Here is a 20,625-nt window from a genome sequence, read left to right as displayed (position 1 = left end):
CCGTTGGTGGGGAGGCTTGCGTGCCTCAGCGATACAGATAGCCGTACCGTAGGTGCAACCACAATGGAGGGGTATCTGTTGAGAGGCCAGACAAACGTGTGGTTCCTGAAGAGGGGCAGCAGCCTTTTCAGTAGTTGCAAGGGCAACAGTCTGGATGATTGACTGATCTGGCCTTGTAACAATAACCAAAACGGCATTGCCGTGCCGGTACTGCGAACGGCTGAAAGCAAGGGGAAACTACAGCCGTAATTTTTCCTGAGGGCATGCAGCTTTACTGTATGATTACATGATGATGGCGTCCTCTTGGGTAAAATATTCCGGAGGTAAAATAGTCCCCCATTCGGATCTCCGGGCGGGGACTACTCAAGAGGATGTCGTTATCAGGAGAAAGAAAACTGGCGTTCTACGGATCGGAGCGTGGAATGTCAGATCCCTTAATCGGGCAGGTAGGTTAGAAAATTTAAAAAGGGAAATGGATAGGTTGAAGTTAGATATAGTGGGAATTAGTGAAGTTCGGTGGCAGGAGGAACAAGACTTCTGGTCAGGTGACTACAGGGTTATAAACACAAAATCAAATAGGGGTAATGCAGGAGTAGGTTTAATAATGAATAGGAAAATAGGAATGCGGGTAAGCTACTACAAACAGCATAGTGAACGCATTATTGTGGCCAAGATAGATACGAAGCCCACACCTACTACAGTAGTACAAGTTTATATGCCAACTAGCTCTGCAGATGACGAAGAAATTGAAGAAATGTATGATGAAATAAAAGAAATTATTCAGATTGTGAAGGGAGACGAAAATTTAATAGTCATGGGTGACTGGAATTCGAGTGTAGGAAAAGGGAGAGAAGGAAACATAGTAGGTGAATATGGATTGGGGGATAGAAATGAAAGAGGAACACGCCTGGTAGAATTTTGCACAGAGCACAACATAATCATAACTAACACTTGGTTTAAGAATCATGAAAGAAGGTTGTATACATGGAAGAACCCTGGAGATACTAAAACGTATCAGATAGATTATATAATGGTAAGACAGAGATTTAGGAACCAGGTTTTAAATTGTAAGACATTTCCAGGGGCAGATGTGGACTCTGACCACAATCTATTGGTTATGACCTGTAGATTAAAACTGAAGAAACTGCAAAAAGGTGGGAATTTAAGGAGATGGGACCTGGATAAACTAAAAGAACCAGAGGTTGTACAGAGATTCAGGGAGAGCATAAGGGAGCAATTGACAGGAATGGGGGAAATAAATACAGTAGAAGAAGAATGGGTAGCTTTGAGGGATGAAGTAGTGAAGGCAGCAGAGGATCAAGTAGGTAAAAAGACGAGGGCTAGTAGAAATCCTTGGGTAACTGAAGAAATATTGAATTTAATTGATGAAAGGAGAAAATATAAAAATGCAGTAAGTGAAACAGGCAAAAAGGAATACAAACGTCTCAAAAATGAGATCGACAGGAAGTGCAAAATGGCTAAGCAGGGATGGCTAGAGGACAAATGTAAGGATGTAGAGGCCTATCTCACTAGGGGTAAGATAGATACTGCCTACAGGAAAATTAAAGAGGCCTTTGGAGAGAAGAGAACAACTTGTATGAATATCAAGAGCTCAGATGGAAACCCAGTTCTAAGCAAAGAAGGGAAAGCAGAAAGGTGGAAGGAGTATATAGAGGCTCTATACAAGGGCGATGTACTTGAGGACAATATTATGGAAATGGAAGAGGATGTAGATGAAGATGAAATGGGAGATATGATACTGCGTGAAGAGTTTGACAGAGCACTGAAAGACCTGAGTCGAAACAAGGCCCCCGGAGTAGACAATATTCCATTGGAACTACTGATGGCCGTGGGAGAGCCAGTCCTGACAAAACTCTACCATCTGGTGAGGAAGATGTATGAGACAGGCGAAATACCCTCAGACTTCAAGAAGAATATAATAATTCCAATCCCAAAGAAAGCAGGTGTTGACAGATGTGAAAATTGCCGAACTATCAGCTTAATAAGTCACAGCTGCAAAATACTAACACGAATTCTTTACAGACGAATGGAAAAACTAGTAGAAGCCAACCTCGGGGAAGATCAGTTTGGATTCCGTAGAAACACTGGAACACGTGAGGCAATACTGACCTTACGACTTATCTTAGAAGAAAGATTAAGGAAAGGCAAACCTACGTTTCTAGCATTTGTAGACTTAGAGAAAGCTTTTGACAATGTTGACTGGAATACTCTCTTTCAAATTCTAAAGGTGGCAGGGGTAAAATACAGGGAGCGAAAGGCTATTTACAATTTGTACAGAAACCAGATGGCAGTTATAAGAGTCAAGGGACATGAAAGGGAAGCAGTGGTTGGGAAGGGAGTAAGACAGGGTTGTAGCCTCTCCCCGATGTTGTTCAATCTGTATATTGAGCAAGCAGTAAAGGAAACAAAAGAAAAATTCGGAGTAGGTATTAAAATTCATGGAGAAGAAATAAAAACTTTGAGGTTTGCCGATGACATTGTAATTCTGTCAGAGACAGCAAAGGACTTGGAAGAGCAGTTGAATGGAATGGACAGTGTCTTGAAAGGAGGATGTAAGATGAACATCAACAAAAGCAAAACAAGGATAATGGAATGGAGTCTAATTAAATCGGGTGATGCTGAGGGAATTAGATTAGGAAATGAGGCACTTAAAGTAGTAAAGGAGTTTTGCTATTTGGGGAGCAAAATAACTTATGATGGTCGAAGTAGAGAGGATATAAAATGTAGGCTGGCAATGGCAAGGAAAGCGTTTCTGAAGAAGAGAAATTTGTTAACATCCAGTATTGATTTAAGTGTTAGGAAGTCATTTCTGAAAGTATTTGCATGGAGTGTAGCCATGTATGGAAGTGAAACATGGACGATAAATAGTTTGGACAAGAAGAGAATAGAAGCTTTCGAAATGTGGTGCTACAGAAGAATGCTGAAGATTAGATGGGTAGATCACATAACTAATGAGGAAGTATTGAATAGGATTGGGGAGAAGAGAAGTTTGTGGCGCAACTTGACCAGAAGAAGGGATCGGTTGGTAGGACATGTTCTGAGGCATCAAGGGATCACCAATTTAGTATTGGCGTGCAGCGTGGAGGGTAAAAATCGTAGAGGGAGACCAAGAGATGAATACACTAAGCAGATTCAGAAGGATGTAGGTTGCAGTAGGTACTGGGAGATGAAAAAGCTTGCACAGGATAGAGTAGCATGGAGAGCTGCATCAAACCAGTCTCAGGACTGAAGACCACAACAACAACAACACGTTCAGTAAAAGGTAATAGCCATTGTGGAGATGCTGATTCATTTATTCCAATCCAAGTGGCTCATGAAATGTATTTATTGTCTCTTTGCTTAAAGATTTGTTAAATTTGTGGGCAATAGTGACAGGAGTATTGCGTTACACAGATTCCTTACATTCAGATATATTTGTATTGGTGTTGCAGAAGTCAGGACTATTGCACAGCTGGCCACAGAGAGATTTGTTGACCATGGAGACAGAATTAATTTGTCGACGAGGTCAAAGTTCAGAATACAAGCAAGGTTATTTGTCATTTAGCGGTAACTTTGCTCAGAAAAAAGTTTAAATCTGGACTAGTGCCATAGGTATATACTTTGATAGAGTGGAAACTAACAGGTTGTTTCAGTTCATATTATGCCTGACTTGTAACTAAAAGGCTTTGAATGTGTCCAATTGGTATTATGAAGCTTGTCATTTGTGCATTGTATGCCAGTTTTTGTTTCTTGAACCTAATCCTAATAGTGTATACAGTTGCTGAATCATGGCTCCTCCAAATTTGTTCAGGGCAAGGTGTACTACATAGAAGAACTGGAGGTAGCAAAAACAGCACCTTTGCTTATGACTGATATTGTCATACCACATCCAGACTTTTCAGAAATAAGTGGATTATTTTTTATTTGTTATTTTCTTTTAGTCTGTTATCTAGGAGCAAAACAGACCAAATGATGGAGACAAGTTAGAATTACTAAGCAATTCCGTGTTTAATTAAAAAATCACACAAAAGTATCTACTTAAAAAATATAAAAAAATTTAAAAGATGGCGGTGGCCATTTATCCTGGTGTACATCTGATTGGCAGTCATACTGGTGTAAAAAGGTGTGCAATGCTTGCAGCAGAGCTGGTATATGACATGGCTGCTTTCCAATCTCAACTTCCCCTTGTTTGAAATCACAAATTTTGTAAGTCAAAATTCTAGACTATCACATAACATCTCACTACATTCCAGAAAAGAAACATAGATTTCCTCATTTGTCTGGGTAGTTTGCCTCTGGCATGCTGAGGTGCAACTCAGGGTTCACAGGAGTTGTACTGCAGTGCTACTCAAGGTTGAAAGGATTGGGAGGTAGCTGCAGGATATCAGGAAATCCTTCCTCGTTCTTCTCGAGGTTTATTTCCTGGCTGCCTCTGGAAGGCTGTTGAGATGGATCTTCTCTGGCATTACATCTCGTTGTCATGATGTATGGCCTCTTCTTGGCTGTCTCTCGGCTGTGTGGGCTTGTAGCTTGTAAGCTGTCAGCAATTTCAGCTTGTGCCAAAGCTCCTGGCCTCTACTTGGCTGTCTCTCGGCCGTGTGGGCTTGCAGCTTGAAAGCTATCAGCAATTTCAGCTTGTGCCAAAGCTCTACATTCTGTATTATGTTATGCACAGGTGTATTACCAAAGACACCCCTATGTTGGTGTGTAACATGTTGGCTAACGGCACACTACCGGACAATGTGATCCCTGTGTACTGATTACTCCACATTCACAAGTATCTGTGGTATGCTGTCATATTTTTATCAAGTATCTGGGGTGTGTACCATGGCCTGAATGGTTCTATGTAGCTTCCTTGATCAGAAGGAAGTATGACATTGTTGATTTTTCTTTAACATTAGGAAGGAACAGATAGGTTCTCCTTTCTGTTTCTGCCCTGTCCCAGATTTCCTGCCTTTCTCTATCAATGCATGCCTTTATTTTGTTATTTTATGCAGCTTTTGTGTCTATTATCTCTTCTAAGTCATCATATTCAACCTTCTTGATTTATGGCTATATGAGCCCCAAATGTTCAACCACATCCCACAATAGTGATTAAGATTGCATTTTGGTACGTTCTTTTTGCACTTAGAGACAGCTGGAAGCTTCTTTGGCCATTGTTGCTATTTTGTTCATTTTAATGCCTATCTGGCAAACAATTTCTGTTTGTTTGGATTTTGTCAATGCTCGTACCTAGGTACCTATAAACTTGTTTTCTCTTCTTAGAACGGCCATTTAGTCTGATTGTGTGATCTCTTTATCATGATAATATATATAAACTGTATTGTGTGCTGCTGCTGTTAATTTATTTTGTGCACACCAATTGCAAAGTTATGCAAGAACGTCCCCCACTATTTTCCTCTAATTTAGCTCTTATGTTGTCAGATACTATAATTAGTATATTGTCTGCATAGGCTATGCAGCCTCTAGTGTGTGTCATAATCTACAGCTGATTCAGTGAAAGCTCTATGCCAATATCCCATAATTATGGACCACAAACAGAGCCCTGTGGGCAGCCTTTGGTGATGTTTTTCGCAGTTTTCTTTCCGGAACGTTCCAGTTTCACCTGCCTGTCTGTGCAGTAATCTCATAAGCTGTTACAGAAATTCCTGAGACAGTCCATCTGTCTCGGTCTTTTGAACAGTGCGGGCCACCATATGTTATCGAATTCCCCAACTGTTTCAGTCATTATGACTACAGTGAATACTTGTCATTTGATGTGTTCAAAGTATGCATTGTGAGATCTACTGCATCCTTAGTGGGTTTCCCTTTCTTGAAACAGTATTGCTGGGGGCTCATGCCAGTTACCCATCTGTGATACCTCGGGCGGCGGCACACAAAATTTTCCTGTACTTTGGCTAGGGCATTCAGCAGACAATCAGCCTGTAAGATTTCAGTTCTTGTGAGTCTTTATTGTACCCCCTTTTTTAGTATAATGATATTTGAGATTTCGCATGTTCTGGGCACCCGTCCCTGCAAAAGACTCTCATTTAGCAGCATTGTTAGGTATGAGACAATTTGGTTTACTAGCTGTTGCAACAATCTGTTATAATTCTAACTGGCCAAAGTGCTTTCTTCTTCTTTAACTTCATTATTGCCAAGCTCACTTCTTCCTGGACAAATGGAATCTCAATTCTATTGTTCACATGATGCTTAGTACTCAGAGCGAAGATACTGATGGTACTCTGTGTCTTTCATCATCATATTGCATGGCAATCTCATTAGGCACTCCTCTGGTGTCTACCAGTCTGTCATCATCATGCCATCGGAGTACCTCAATCTTAATAATACAGTGGGTAATCAAACCTTGTTTGTTGGAAGTTTGTCTGGAAAACCTCATATTTCTGTTACCATTTGGTGCTTTATGTATGCCTCCCATTTTTCTACTCTGGTTTGGTGTAACAGTTCTTCATATTGTTGCTTAACTACTCGATAGAAAGCCGTCTTTGACATTCTGTTTCCCCTAAGGATCTATGATAATATCTCCTCATCTGCCTCGCTTTGCATCTGAATGACTGTAGGGCTGGACTTTTATACCCCCTTGCCAGCCACTGTGGCCGAGCGGTTCTAGGCACTTCAGTCCAGAACCGCGTTGCTGCTACGGTCGCAGGTTCGAATCCTGCCTCAGGCATGGATGTGTGTGATGTCCTTAGGTTAGTTAGGTTTAAGTAGTTCTAGTCTAGTGGACTGATGACCTCAGATGTTAAGTGCCATAGTGCTTAGAGTATTTGAACCATTTTTTTAATAACATTTTGAGTTCCAAATGAATGCTGGAAGCGCTTTGTTTTAAGCAGTCTGCAACACTTGCACCCATGTATTGACTATGGCTTCAGCGTCAGATCCACTTCTTTGACACGATTGCCTCTTGAATTCTCCCTTTAAAAGTTCCTAGTTTGCTTTGCATAGATTGTATATTCACTCAGCTGGATGTTGGCATCTTAAGTCATTATCTGCATCTGTAACGGTGAAATAATTGAGATGATTGTCACCTGTTGTAAGTTTGTTATGGACGTCCCAGTTTGCAGTGTAGTCACTGACTTTCAAGTTTGCAGGTATTATATCTATATTCGTTACCACACCTGCAGGAGTTTGGTAAGTGATATGAAGCCCAAATTCTTGTATAGACAATCAGATGGTGCACAGTGAGAGCATATTGGTTACCGAGCGAGATGGCACAGTGATTAGCACATTGCACTCACACTTGGAGGACGACAGTTCAAACCCATGTCCAGCCATCCAGATTTAAGTTTTCCTTGAATTCACTAAATTGCTCCACGCAAATGCAGGGATGGTTGCTTTGAAAGGGCACACCTGATTTCCTTCCCCATCTTGACACAATCCGAGCTCATGCTCAGTCTCTAATGACTTCAAAGTGGATGGGACTTTGAACCCAATCTTCCTTCCTTTTTTCCTTCAGGATATCAGTTTCTTTTCTTTATGGTTTTTTGCAGTATGTCCATAGTCATGACAGTTGTAGCATTTGATGACAACAAGGTAGTCCTGCACCCTGATTGACTAAAACCCTATGTATATTCTCTTCCGTGTAACCTACTGTGCACTGACCTTTGGATTTACCTGCAGTACATATTTTACTGTCAGCTTCCCTCGCGGCTCTGTTTTAAATTTGACTTGTGTTTCTTGTAAGAACCGCTCGCTATCTATAGTTATCTTCAAGTTCTATTTATCTTTTTTTAGCTCTGAAATTTTTGTCAGCTTCCTACTTTCCTTTTCTGTTTCAGATATGAGTATATTGTTTGCCATCTTCGTTTTCTCAGTTCTGATCTCTTTTCTTTTTTTTTTTTTTTTCAGATCAATTAGCCCTATGAGATGCATGTGTATTTCCTTTGCATCTTTTTTGTTCTTAGATTTGGTGAATAGTGTGCTACATTGCTTGGCTTGTGCACTTTCAGTCTTTGATTTTGTGGTGGCCACTTAAGTGAATGGAGCAGTGGCTGCCACACTAGTGAATGACCAGACTGTCTTGTCTTTATTTTCCTTGCTGAGCCTACGATTTTCATTTTCAAATTTTTTATATGCTCGGTCAGTTTTGCTGGTGATATTGCCCGATGGGTGAGTTTGTATTTTAACTCTAGTATTTTTGTGGCAGTAACCTTCACGTTTACACAGAATTCCTCATCAGTGTATTTATATTATGTCCTCAGGTTTGTCTGATCTACTAGTTTCTGAGTACTCGGAAGCTTTTGTTTTTGTGAAGGGCTTTGCTGCACTATGTATCACTTTTTGCATCATTCATTTTGCATGGATGAGATGCCAAGGTGTTTTTGTGGAATCACTTAGCTTATTAGTGCTCATGTATATGTATAAACACTATTGTTGCTGAAGCATCTACTCTGTCCACAATCGCTGATGTCTCATGTCTCGTCCATCTCTAAAGGTGATGTCTCCAGTATATGGTACTATGTCAGTCTGTGTCAGCCCAGTACTGTTCTTAGCCCCCACTCTTTGCTCCATTACTAAATTGGTGATTGATTGATGCCTAAGGATGTGTACTGACAGCTCATCCCTTCTTTTAGACAAGTTGTGCCATAAATTTCATTTTCCCCAGTTTGAGTCTGTGGTGTCATCGCCAGACACCACACTTGCTAGGTGGTAGCCTTTATATTGGCTGCTGTACATTAGTATATGCCGGACCCGCATGTCGCCACTATCAGTGATTGCAGACCGAGCGCCGCCACACGGCATGTCTAGTCTAGAGAGACTCCCTAGCACTCACACCAGTTGTACAGCCGACTTTGCTAGTGATGGTTCACTGTCTACATACGGCCTCATTTGCAGAGACGACAGTTTAGCATAGCCTTCAGCTACGTCATTTGCTATGACCTAGCAAGGCGCGATATTCAGTTACTATAATTCATATCTTCAAGAATGTATTCTGAACAGGTAATATTGTGAATCATGTACTGTCAAGAGCGACGTTCATCATTAATGGATTAGAGTTAAGTATCAAACTAATTACGTCCGCTTTCTGAATTCTCATTCCTTGTCATGTTCCAGACCTCACGTCAGTATAGTTCTTCCCGCCTCACGCCAGCCTACGTGAGCTAAAACGCGTGCATTTTGGCCTCCACTCGTAACACGGTGTTGGCTCTTCTGCTAACACAAAAGATTCAGTATCGCTTCATTAGTTATTCAATCTACCTATCTAGGCTTCAGCATTCTTCTGTAGTGCCACACTTCAAAGGCTTTTATTCTTTTCTTGTCCGAATAACTTATCGTCCATGTTTCACTTTCGTACAATGCTACACTTCAAACAAATAGCTTCAGAAAAGACTTCTTAATACTTAAATTTCTATCATTAACAAATTATTATTCCTCAGAATTGCTTTCTTGCTATAGCAAGTCTGCTTTTTAAATCCTCTTCACTTTAGACATATGCTAACCAAATAATTCAGCTACTGCTTTTAGTGTTTAGTTTTTTACTCTAATTCCTCATCATTGCCTGATTTATTTCGATCACATTCCATTACCTTTGTTCTACATTGCTTGATTTCATCATACGACTTCTTTCCAAGATTCTTTCTATTCCATCCAACTTTTTTTCAACAGTCCTCTGGACACATCCAATGAACAGACACCACACATTCTGTCTTTTGATTTTCCCTATCAAATGAATCTATGTCTTTCTTCTCCAATGGAAAATCCAAGATGGAATGTAACAAAATGTAACATTCTTCTCCAGCCATTCTACAGTGTCATTCTCCTTTCTGGTGCATGTTGGGGTTTTGTTTCACTGATTAATGTAATATGGTACATTATCGAATATCATAGCTGAATTCTTGTCTGTGTTTTGAAGCAAAAAGTGTGTTGATAACTGTTCAAATTTCATTTGATTTGAACAACAATAAGGCATTTGCAACAAACCCACTGATTGTTCCAGCATATGATAGAATGAGCCTACTGCCTTTTCCATCTGGAGCTTTCATTCTTCCTCGTGCAGTCTCATCAGCCCATGGAGTCGGTCTGTAATAACCAGCAGTTACCCACATTTTGTCCAACCAGACGATTCTGTGAGCTTTGCACTTAGATACTGCCCTCAAGAAATGGACTAGGCAATGATATCCTCCAGTTCAGGCAGAACTCTTCTTCCAGAAAATGTCTTCCATCAAAACACTATCTTCTTTAGTACCACTGAAGGGCCAGTTTCCCTCCCAAAAACAACTTGCTATCTCATAGTGAGAGAAGCAGTTGCTTCTAGGTGCTATATTCTTTCCTTGTGCAACTCGTTCGACAACTTGATAAGAGGCCCATAATTGTCCCTTTCTTCATAAAAATAGCAGCATACATTAAATACAAGCTCAAGATATTGGCTCCTTAAGTTAGTGCCCCTACTTACTTTTCTGCAGTTTGGGGAAAAGGCCATATCACGTAAGTTTGAGATGAACAATATGAGACTAAATCAATTGGTAATTCACGATTGGTGTCAAATACTTTGCAGCCACACAAAAAGTGTAGCACCAGGTGTGACCAAGAGTTGTACAAGTGGCTGGCAACACTGTCACCAAGCCAATGTTTACGAATTCCAGAGATCAGTTTGGTGCTAGATCGTCCCCTCCATACAATGCACTCCACATGTGTGAAGTGTCAGGAACCTTCTTTTAGCAGCCTAACTAAAGTGTTCAATAATTCTGCTGTGGATAGTGGTTGTTAAAATGGAATTTCATGCATGATACTGAAAGCAGATACAGAATACATATTACGTAAAATCAAGGAAAGGCAATTGCTCACCTATAGCTGATTGATGTGTGGTGCATAGAAACACACAATAGAAAGCAGTATTCACATTAGTTTCAAGCTCTTGCCCTTCCTCTAACAAAAGTGCGATTCACATGCATAACCACATAGACACTCAAACACACACATGAATAAGTATTAGTTATTGTTTCTTTCAAACAGAATGGATATTATATAGTTCCAAATATCTAATAGTATTATGGTTTGAGGATTAATAATCTATTGGTACCCCGGGAAAGGAAATTGCTTATATCAATAAACTCTGATATGGAAATTTTAGGATTCAAACCACCTTCTGTTTACTTAACTCATTTCAGGTGAATGTGCAATTTTTCCTTATTCCTTGGCCAACATGCTTCCCCATCAATTTCCGAATGAGCCGCTGCTTCATCTGTAATGATTTGATGGTAGATGAGGCAATCCTAAAACTAAATTGTGTCGTTCATAACATAAATGGTAAATGTTCAAGCACCAAAAATGTAAGTTTGCAAATAAATACTATGGAGGAAAGTTATATTATCACCTCAGACTATATGGCATGTAAAAATGTCACACCGCTGTTTTTCCTCATTAACCCTGTTAGCTCATCTTGGATTCTGTAGAATTCAAAGCTTCTAAACTGTAGATGAGTTCTAAAAAATTTGGAAACAGAACATCACAGCAACCAGAAAATACATCTCAAGAAGCATTAATACATTTGAAGAAACACAGCTGTTATATGAAACTTGTTAGCAATTTCGTCTAACATCTGTGCTTTAGGGTCCAGAAATGAAAGTGTGCAATATATTTAAGCATTTTAGAGATGTTCTTACTTTTACTTATGTCAGATCTGGCCTGTATGACCAGATACACTTTTTCAACAAGAACTTGTACTTCAAATCAATCTGATGTCTCTTGACATATAAATAAGTTTTTGTACTTGAAAATGGCCCAAGACTGAAATTTGGCTTGCATGGCAATAAAATAAAAATTATTACAGTCAAATGGTGGCAGCATCATTCAAAAAAAAATTGTGGCTGTCTGTTTCCTTACACCATTCATTATGATTTACCCATGGGTCTGGCAATACCTCATCTTCCTCATTTTTGTGGTCTTCTCCATGGTTTCCTATTACTGTTTCATATCCTCTTCTATCATTCCCAGCTCTAGTGTTAAAGTCTCCTATAATCACAGTCTTATTAGATGTTTCAGCATCTTCCAGTTTAGTGATAAACTCTTCCTACTCATCTGTTTCACATCCTATTTGAGAAGCATAAAAATGGACTACATTAAGAATATTTCCTTCTTACCTCACTTAGTCCGGTTATCAGTATGTTCCTTTCTGTCATCAACTGTCTGATTTCGTGTATTCTTGCATCTTTGTCAAAGGATACAACATTAATAGTGCCAATTCTTTTATATTTCTTCAGCCAGCTCTGTCTTTCACTGGGATGCTGGCAGATCTGTTCAAAAGCTTTGTCACTTTTGGTATTGGTTTCGGTCCGAGGCTCATTTGATTGTTGAAAGCAGATTGGTTATCCACTTCTGGCTTGCTGGGTCTAACATAGCTTCACCAGAGCCCCACTGGCTGGCACTTTTCAGAATTCCTGTAGGGCCTTCACAGCTACCATAGTGGTCCTGAGGCACACACAGTCCCCAGATGGAGTGAACGAGGGGTTGGACTTGTGGGAGAATAACTCGTGGGCAGAATGGTTCAAAAACAGAACAGAAAGGAGCATAGCAGAGACAGATGGAAATGACTAATCAGGGCAGCAAGGAAAATGATAGCATTGGCTAAGAAAAGTTTTTGGGAAAAGGAGAATTTTAAGGATGTAAAGACGATATTATACCACACATTAGGCAACAGAAGGAAGCAAAAAGAAAATACTTCAAAAGTCATCAACAAGAAGGAAAACCCTTGCGGGAGGAAGTAGAAGTTTTGAAAGTTCGGAAAGAATAATTGCAAAAGCAATATGAAGTACAGGATGAAACAAATACATGTGATAAAGTAGAGGGAGATGAAAGAAATATGACCATCACAGAGGAAATAGAAACAGAAGATCTGCAGATGTTGGATGTAGAGAAAGCTTTATTAAAAATGAAAATTGGGAAAGGAATAGATGACATCACAGTGGGAATGATCAAAGCCACAGGACCTTTTGAAATTCAGTGCCTCTATAGAATAATGAGGATAGTATAGACATACGGAAAGACTGCTCATTATTGGACAAAGCCATTTATTGTATCTATATTTAAGAAGGGTGACAAAACGCTGTGAGCATTATGGAGGAATAGCACTACTGTGCCACTACCTGAAGATTTACGAAAAGATAATTGTGCAGAAAATTGGGAATAAGATAGAACCACAATTAAGAGAGGAACAACAAGGATTTCAACCTCTTAAGATCAACCGTAGATGCCTTATTTACAGCCAGACAGTTGTAGAAAAGAAATGGGAGTTCGGGAAAGACATCACAATTGCATTCATAGATATAAAGAAGGCATATGACACTGTTAGAAGGAAAGAGATATGGCGAAGTCGAAGTAGACTGAAGTTGTCAAAAGAAATGTGACTGAAAATAGGAAACATGCACAAGAAATGTCAGAATTGTGGTTTAATAAATGGCAAAAAGATTGTAATGCTTTCTAACGGACAGAGGGGTCATCAAGGGAGTGTGCTCTCACCAGTGCTTTTCAATATAGTCATGGACATCATCATAAGGAAAGTTCACCAAAGGTCAGTAATAGTTCATATTAAAATTGCAGCATAAGCAGATGATGTGATGATTTGGGAAGAAATGAGTGGGAAATGGGAAAAGAAATCAACACCTGGCAGAGTGTAATTGAAGAAGCAGGCGTGGAAATAAGCTTAACAAAAAGTAAAGTAATGGAAATCAGGAAAAAAAAGAAAAAAAAATCAAGGATGTGAGTTGTAGTACCGTAGCTACTGTTGAGTATCTAGGAAGTAATATAACCAAAAAGAAAATAACAAGGATGACATTTTGGAGACAATAGAAAATTGTGCATAATTTACTTATTGCATGTCTGACATAATTAGAAATTGGAAAATATCTGCCAAAGCAAAGATCATGATGTTCAAATCATATTTTATGCTAATTTTGACCTATGGATCAGAGTGCTGTACTTGGAACACAAACAACAGAGATGGATTTTCTAGAGGGCCCCCCAATAAGGACAGGATGAGGAATGAAATAGTATGAGCCACTCTCCAGATCAAGCCCCTAAAGGAACCTATGGAAAGTGATATGCGTAAATGGTTTGGCTACATTAAAAGAATGTGACCAGAAAGACTTCCAAGAAGAGCCCTAGAATGGGTGAGTCTGGAAGACCACGAGCGAGATGGAGAGACCAGGGGAAGGATGATATAAACCATAGAGGACTGCAATGGGAGGAGATGCTAAATGATACTGTGGCAGAAAGAAGCAGCTTCAAAGAGGCCCTGTGAATGACTCTCATAAGCAAAAACGTTTCAGGAAGAAGAGGAAGACACTTGCGATTAGTTATGTAGCAGTTACAGCATTGGCAGAAGAAGATGGCCATTAGGAATGTTTTGTCAGGATTACTAATTGACTATATTGTCCAATGTATGAATAGTTCTTAATATACTATCGAAACCTACGACAAAAAATAAAGCTTTATCTAGTAGAGAGAGGAATTGTTGCCAGCATGCAAGGATGTGAAGAACAAGACCTTGTATGACTGCATAGCAAGAGAAGAAGCTGTTACATGTGCCCAAGTGAGAATGACACTAAGCACTCCACAGTAAGTGTGATTTGTTCCCCATATGTATGTCAAAAACACTAAATTCATATGCGTACCATATAAAAATAACAAAGAATGAAAATTTTATACCGTGTAATATAAAATATTATACTTCTGTCTTATGTTACTGAAACTTAGTTTTAAAAAATCATTTATTTGGAAATGAAAGATGATTAAAAGGGAATGAAAATGTGTATTTAAAATGATTGTCTCATGTTACAATGGAGTATAGCATGCTTCTTTGTGTTTTAGTTTCAGTTCAAATAGATCCGACGCAAGTGTGTATCAGAATATGATACTATTTAAGAATTAAATACATAAAAGGTGCAGAATTCTAAAAACACTCTAACCATATTGAAGCACAGTATCAGTAAGCACAGCAGTTAGTCAGCGAGAAGAAGATCAGTGTAGAATCTGTTTCAGGAAAAGATCATGCAGCAGACATTTTTATTAAGGGTCTACCAGTGAAGATTGTTATCAACAATGAAAACTTTGATTGGAATGACTGAGTTAAATATTTGATTCAATAATAAATTGTGACCATTGTGAAAGTGTGTAAAGGTGTGTTAAGTTCTTAGATGAGTTGCTGCTGTCCTTGTTGTGTTGTCATGAGTAACATATTTTTAAATAACACTGATAAAGCTTTGTTTATGCAGCATATTAGTTAGGTATTTTATTCCTGACGGAGTTCTGAGTGAACTGTGCGAATAGTGGGATGGTGGTGGACATTACATAAAAATCTGCTTTCAAGTTCTTAAGAGCTGTAGATGGAAAGCACGAGTTGTTTAAATTGCAGGGAAATCAGATTTCTTGTGATATCTTCCATAATTATAGCAGTAGCACCATTCTACTCTAAATATGAATCACAATTAATTGTAGCTGTCGTATTAAATCATTTAATTCATATTGATTTGGAAAATGTTATTTGTCATTTGATTTTCTCCAGGATATCCTTTGTCTTGGAGAGTAGTTGGTACATGCAAGCTTGCAGGTGTGTGCAACAAGTCTCTGAGATAGTGGATGGTCAGGGTAGTCAAACCCACTTGCAATTTTCAAGTGATGTAGCGTTTCATTCACTGAAGTACGCTGAACGTCATCCTCCTATTCTCTCTCATGGAACAATATTATGAAAAGGATAGTTGCTACTCACCATATAGCAGAGGTGCTGAGTCACAGGCAGGCACAACAAAAAGACTGTCAAACAAGTAAGCTTTTTCCCAAAAAGGTGTGTATGTGTAGCATTTGTGTGTGTGTGTGTGTGGGGGGGGGGGGGGGGGGGTTGCTGTTGTCTATTTTTGACAAAGGCCTTGTTGGCCAAACACTTATTTTGTGACAATCTTTTTGTTGTGCCTGTCTGCGACTCAGCACCTCCACTACATGGAGAGTAGCAGCTATCCTTTTCATAATACTGTTACATTCCATCCTGGATTTTCGACTATTCTTTCTGAAGTGCCATAAATTTATTTATATTGCAAGTAGAACTGCTTGAGAGTTGTGGCTTGAAAGTGGGTGTGCAACATCCACAAACCATATCAAGCACTTGTTTTGTGTCGTGATTGATCAGATATGTTCCAGAGTAGTTCTTGCAGGTGTGTAGAAACTGTTGGCTTCTGAATTTCTATTTTGACTCTTTTACAGCTGCAAAAAACTCTACATGAACTTTCTTTCCTGCAAACACCACCCAGAAAGAAAAGAGAGACTGTAAAATTGTAATTATTTAAAAATAACATTTTATAGCTGTTTAAAATGTCTGCAATTTTACGTTGTTCACGAACATTCTAAAATTTGTTCTTCCATTCAAAAATAATTTTGCCTATGTGTTAATATTGTCTTGTTGTTTAAGATTTAAAAAAACTGTACTTGTAAAATATTCACTTAAACATATATTTCAATTAGGCGATGATTACAATTACAAGCCTTTGAGTTTTCATCAGACTGTTAAAAACCAAACAGTTTTCTGCAGTACTCATGTAGAACAGAGTATGTAATTGTCAGATTCAAATAATTTCCCTTAAAGACTTAAAATGTGATAGAAAATATAAATATGTGGAGTGAGTTTAGTGAACAGTGACTCAAAAAGTCACATGGTGATTTAGTGGCATTTGGTGTATGTAAAATGGAAGTTGAATTCTTTTTAATTGATCTGGAAGTTGAATTCTTTTTCATTGTTCTGTTTTTCAGTCACTGAAGTCTGCCACTGGAAGACTGCCTCTTCATCCAGCACCTGCATTTTAAGAATATGTGAAGAGTATGACTGAATTATATGACCAGTGGGACAAAAAAACCATTGTGTTCAGAAACAACTTTTTGGTTTATACAAGTGATTTGTATTTGCAAAACTTGAACTGCTTAGACTAAAGTTTTATTTTTGCTGTTTTACAGGGTGATCTTCTCTGTAGCTCAGGAATTTTAAAGTGAATGTAATACTTATAGGTTAGTGAAAACTGTTTGAAACGCAAAACTACAAGCTTTGCATGTTCATTAATTTTCTCTCTTTTTTTTGTGCTCTATTCCTTTTTGTATGGGTGAAGAAGAGTGATGCATAGCTGTTACAAGGAGTAGTAAATCATTATTTACATAAATGAATTACTGTGCCTCACACCAGCATCAAGATTGTGACAAATAAATTTCCACAATAACTTGTGTAATGTTTCAACTACTACTTTAAATTAGATGATTGAAGGCAGTATTTAAGTGATAGGTGATCACTGCTGTTGTATAGTTACAGAAATTTTGAAAAGAACATGTGTTTGATATGCCACTGGCAGTTCTTTTCTCCAATTACAGTAAGTTCTTTATGAACCAGATCCCATTGTTTTCATGATGGATCACTCTTTTGGATGGCTTACATTACGGATTAGATTATCATCATGAAAGCCGTATTTTTTCTTACTAAGCTTGTTAATCGCAGATAAGAGTGACAATAGATCTCACAGTTTTTATGCTCTTTAAACCCTTTGCATGAGATGTTCAATAATAAGTTTCTCAGTTCCATTTTTACGCAATGGGACTTTATGTTTACCACTGTTTGCCGTCCGTGATCACTGTACCTAGTATGGCACCCAAATTGATTAGAGTTCACATTATTTCAAATAATCTTTTCATGTGATGGAAATTTCTACCGTAAATCATATATCACATTGGCATTTGGGAGTTTTGTCACACAATATGTGACTCTGTGGCCAGTGCAATAGAAACATTAGCAGAATCTCTCTTCATGTGTTGTCTTCATGATAATTGTCTGTGTCATGCCTTAATATCTTTGTTTCCTACTTTTTAAAGTTTGAATCATATTGTCAAACAATTGAAGAAATTTGCACAACATCAAAGATGGAAGTGGAAGGAGTAGAGGAACATATGTGACCTCTTTTCATGGAGTCATAATAATAGTAGGTCTTCTAAAGTTTAGGAACATAAACAGTGTGGCAATGAAAGTATTCCAAGAAATTTTATGTACCTAATGTTTTGAATTTCTTTACTTTTATTATTGAAGACTTCACTGTTGAAGTAGTAAAGAAAACCTTGTGGCTGAATTATTATTGTATTGTAATTATTGAAGACAAAGATCTGTAACTGTTTGTTGTGTCATACCTTTGTATAAATAAAGATGAATCTCCTTGTGTATGCTGCAGTAGCGTAAATTCATCAAAAATATTTTTCAGTAATGTTTTTACAATTACTTTTTAAACAGTAGTGATCATGTATTACGTTGTGTATAGCACTATTTAAACTCTAATGGGTGATCAACATCAGAACAAAAAGTATTATGAAATATTTGGAACGTGTAAGAATGTTTGTGATCATGTATGGACAGTTACCTTCATTATATGTGCTGTTAAAAAAAACTTTTCTTTTCATGTTGATGCTTGTTTTTTGGTAAACTTTTCCAGTAAAATTATGCTTTTTTCATTCTTTTAACACAAATTTGGGATATCACTCATGTTAACTTTTTTTGAACAATAAATATAAATGTAAATGTAAAAGTGATCTTGCAGGTTATATGCAGAAATGAAAACTAAAGTCTCAGGTCTTGGAAAGAAGGCCCCTTTCATTCAAATTGAAATTTTTGAATAAAATTCCTACGTAGTTTCTTTTCATTTTGTTTCCTGTATGATGATTTTTATGAAATAAAATGTCATTCAGTATATTTCAAGTTCCCAAAATCTTGTTGCAGTTTCAACAATGCTTAACTTCCTTGAATACAAAATAGAAAATTCAGCTTACATTTCTTCCATGTATGGAAGAAATCCATTGTATGGATTTCCTTTTACATGGCTCTCTGATTTTTGTGAGCTTTTTGTGTTATGTTAATTTTATATATATATGTCACACACATTTTTTTTTGTTTTTTTGTTTTTTGTTAAGTAAGAAGTAAACAATGGAAAGTCCAGTATAGGGTAGGAATAATAATAATGGAAAGGATAGATTGCAGCTTACCACTTAGAGGAGATGTTGATTTGCAGACAGGCGCAAGAATACTAGAAAAATTTAATCTTTTGGGCAAAGTCCTTCCTCAGAAGCAGAATTCTCACACATTCAAGCAGCAGCAGCAGCAACAAGAACAACAACAAGTGCTGCCCGTGAGAATGTGGAGATACATGGAGGGGAGATATAGCATTGGCTGGGGTTGTAGTGGGGGAGGAGAAAAGAGAAGAAAGTAGAAAAGAGGAAAGGACTTTGTAGGCACATTGGTAGGATAGAAAGTGAATGTGTGTACTGTAGCAGGAGTAGGAAAGGGGATAGGGAGGTGGAGGATAGGGACTAGCCAAGGTTGAAGCCGTGGAGGTTACAGGAACAAACGATATGTTGTAAGGATATTTTCCACCTGCGCAATTTAGAAAAGCTGGTGTTGATGGGAAGAACCCAGATGCACAGGCTTTGAAACAATCATTAGTGACTAGCATCTTCCCCCCATCCCTACCCTGCTATCCCTCCCCCTCCCTGCCCCACAACCCATCCTTACTTGCACCACCCCCCTAGCAGATTGCTACTTACATCAGATGCAGTTGTAGTTGGGCCCTAGTGGCCAGAGACAGTACCATGTGTCTGAATAGTTGAGTGAATGTTAAGAATTCTACTTCTGGGGCAGGACTTCGTCCAAAAGCATAAATGTATTTAGTATTCTTTTCACTGTGCCTGTGTGCAACTCATCTATGTAGTAAGCAGCACTCTGTCTTTTCCATTGTTATTGTAACAAGTAAATTATTCACTGTCCATGGATTGTGAAACTGTTAATATGTAAAATATAAATAACGTTTGAAAGGTGCATCACTGTGCTGTTCTTAAACAGCTAAGTTTTGTGTTCAGATGGTAGGAGTGTTACTGCTGAAATAAATAAAATGAAGAAGGGATACAGTGCACCTTATCTCATAAATAATGCGGCTAACAATGTCTGATGTGAAAAAGTCTAAAGTTTCTTGGAACATCTCGTTATGCATAACAACTAGGTTTTGAATTTACATTGTTTCTGCCATGACAACCTCTAACGACTGTATCCCTCCAGTTTGTGAGAACTTGTTGTGAGACACGATTTTAGCCCACTCTGCTTAGATACACTTTATTAATATTGAGGAATCTTTCATGCTGTGAATGTCTTTTCTGAGACTTGTTTGTCAATACTTTTCATATTTCTGTTTTATAGTACACATTACAATTTTGTTAGTACAAAGTGCACGTAAAGATATTTGTATTGTCATTCTCCGTTGAGTCTTGCCAGATTGCAAATCTTGATTTTCATGCTCATGAGCCATTCTTGTTGCTATCCATAATCACAAATTTACATTAGCTACAATATGTCCACCTCATGAAAGGAATGGTCTCAGTATCATTAAAGTCTTTAAGTTACACCATATAATTCACATAAACTGTTTTTGAAGACTTGTCAACATTACTCCTCATGTCTGCTGTCTCCAAGCCACTCTGTTGTTATTGAATACTATTATGTTATTCTGTGAGAGATGTATTGAATTATATATCATACATTTGAAACTGTGTATTGTAGCTTATTTGTTGTAAGAAAATTTGTTCATTTCCCTATTGCAAATGGTTGAGAATGCTGCTATGAAGTAGGTT

The 20,625-nt window shown here is 38.1% G+C and overlaps 1 protein-coding gene across 1 annotated transcript in view; it reads left to right on the top strand.

Annotated features, from left to right (window-relative positions):
• LOC126413481 (ras-related C3 botulinum toxin substrate 1) overlaps positions 1 to 18,902 on the top strand; it is a 139,606-nt gene extending 120,704 nt beyond the window's left edge. The window contains exon 7 of the mRNA XM_050083267.1: positions 16,735 to 18,902. The gene's annotated coding sequence lies outside the window, so the exon portion shown is untranslated. The remainder of the gene's footprint in view (positions 1 to 16,734) is intronic.
• Positions 18,903 to 20,625: the final 1,723 nt, after the last annotated feature.

Source organism: Schistocerca serialis, chromosome 1 (genome assembly GCF_023864345.2).
Source record: "Schistocerca serialis cubense isolate TAMUIC-IGC-003099 chromosome 1, iqSchSeri2.2, whole genome shotgun sequence".
Classification (NCBI taxonomy): Eukaryota; Metazoa; Arthropoda; class Insecta; order Orthoptera; family Acrididae; genus Schistocerca; species Schistocerca serialis.
Note: the sequence above shows the minus strand (reverse complement) of the source record. Positions and strands in the feature narration are given on the sequence as shown.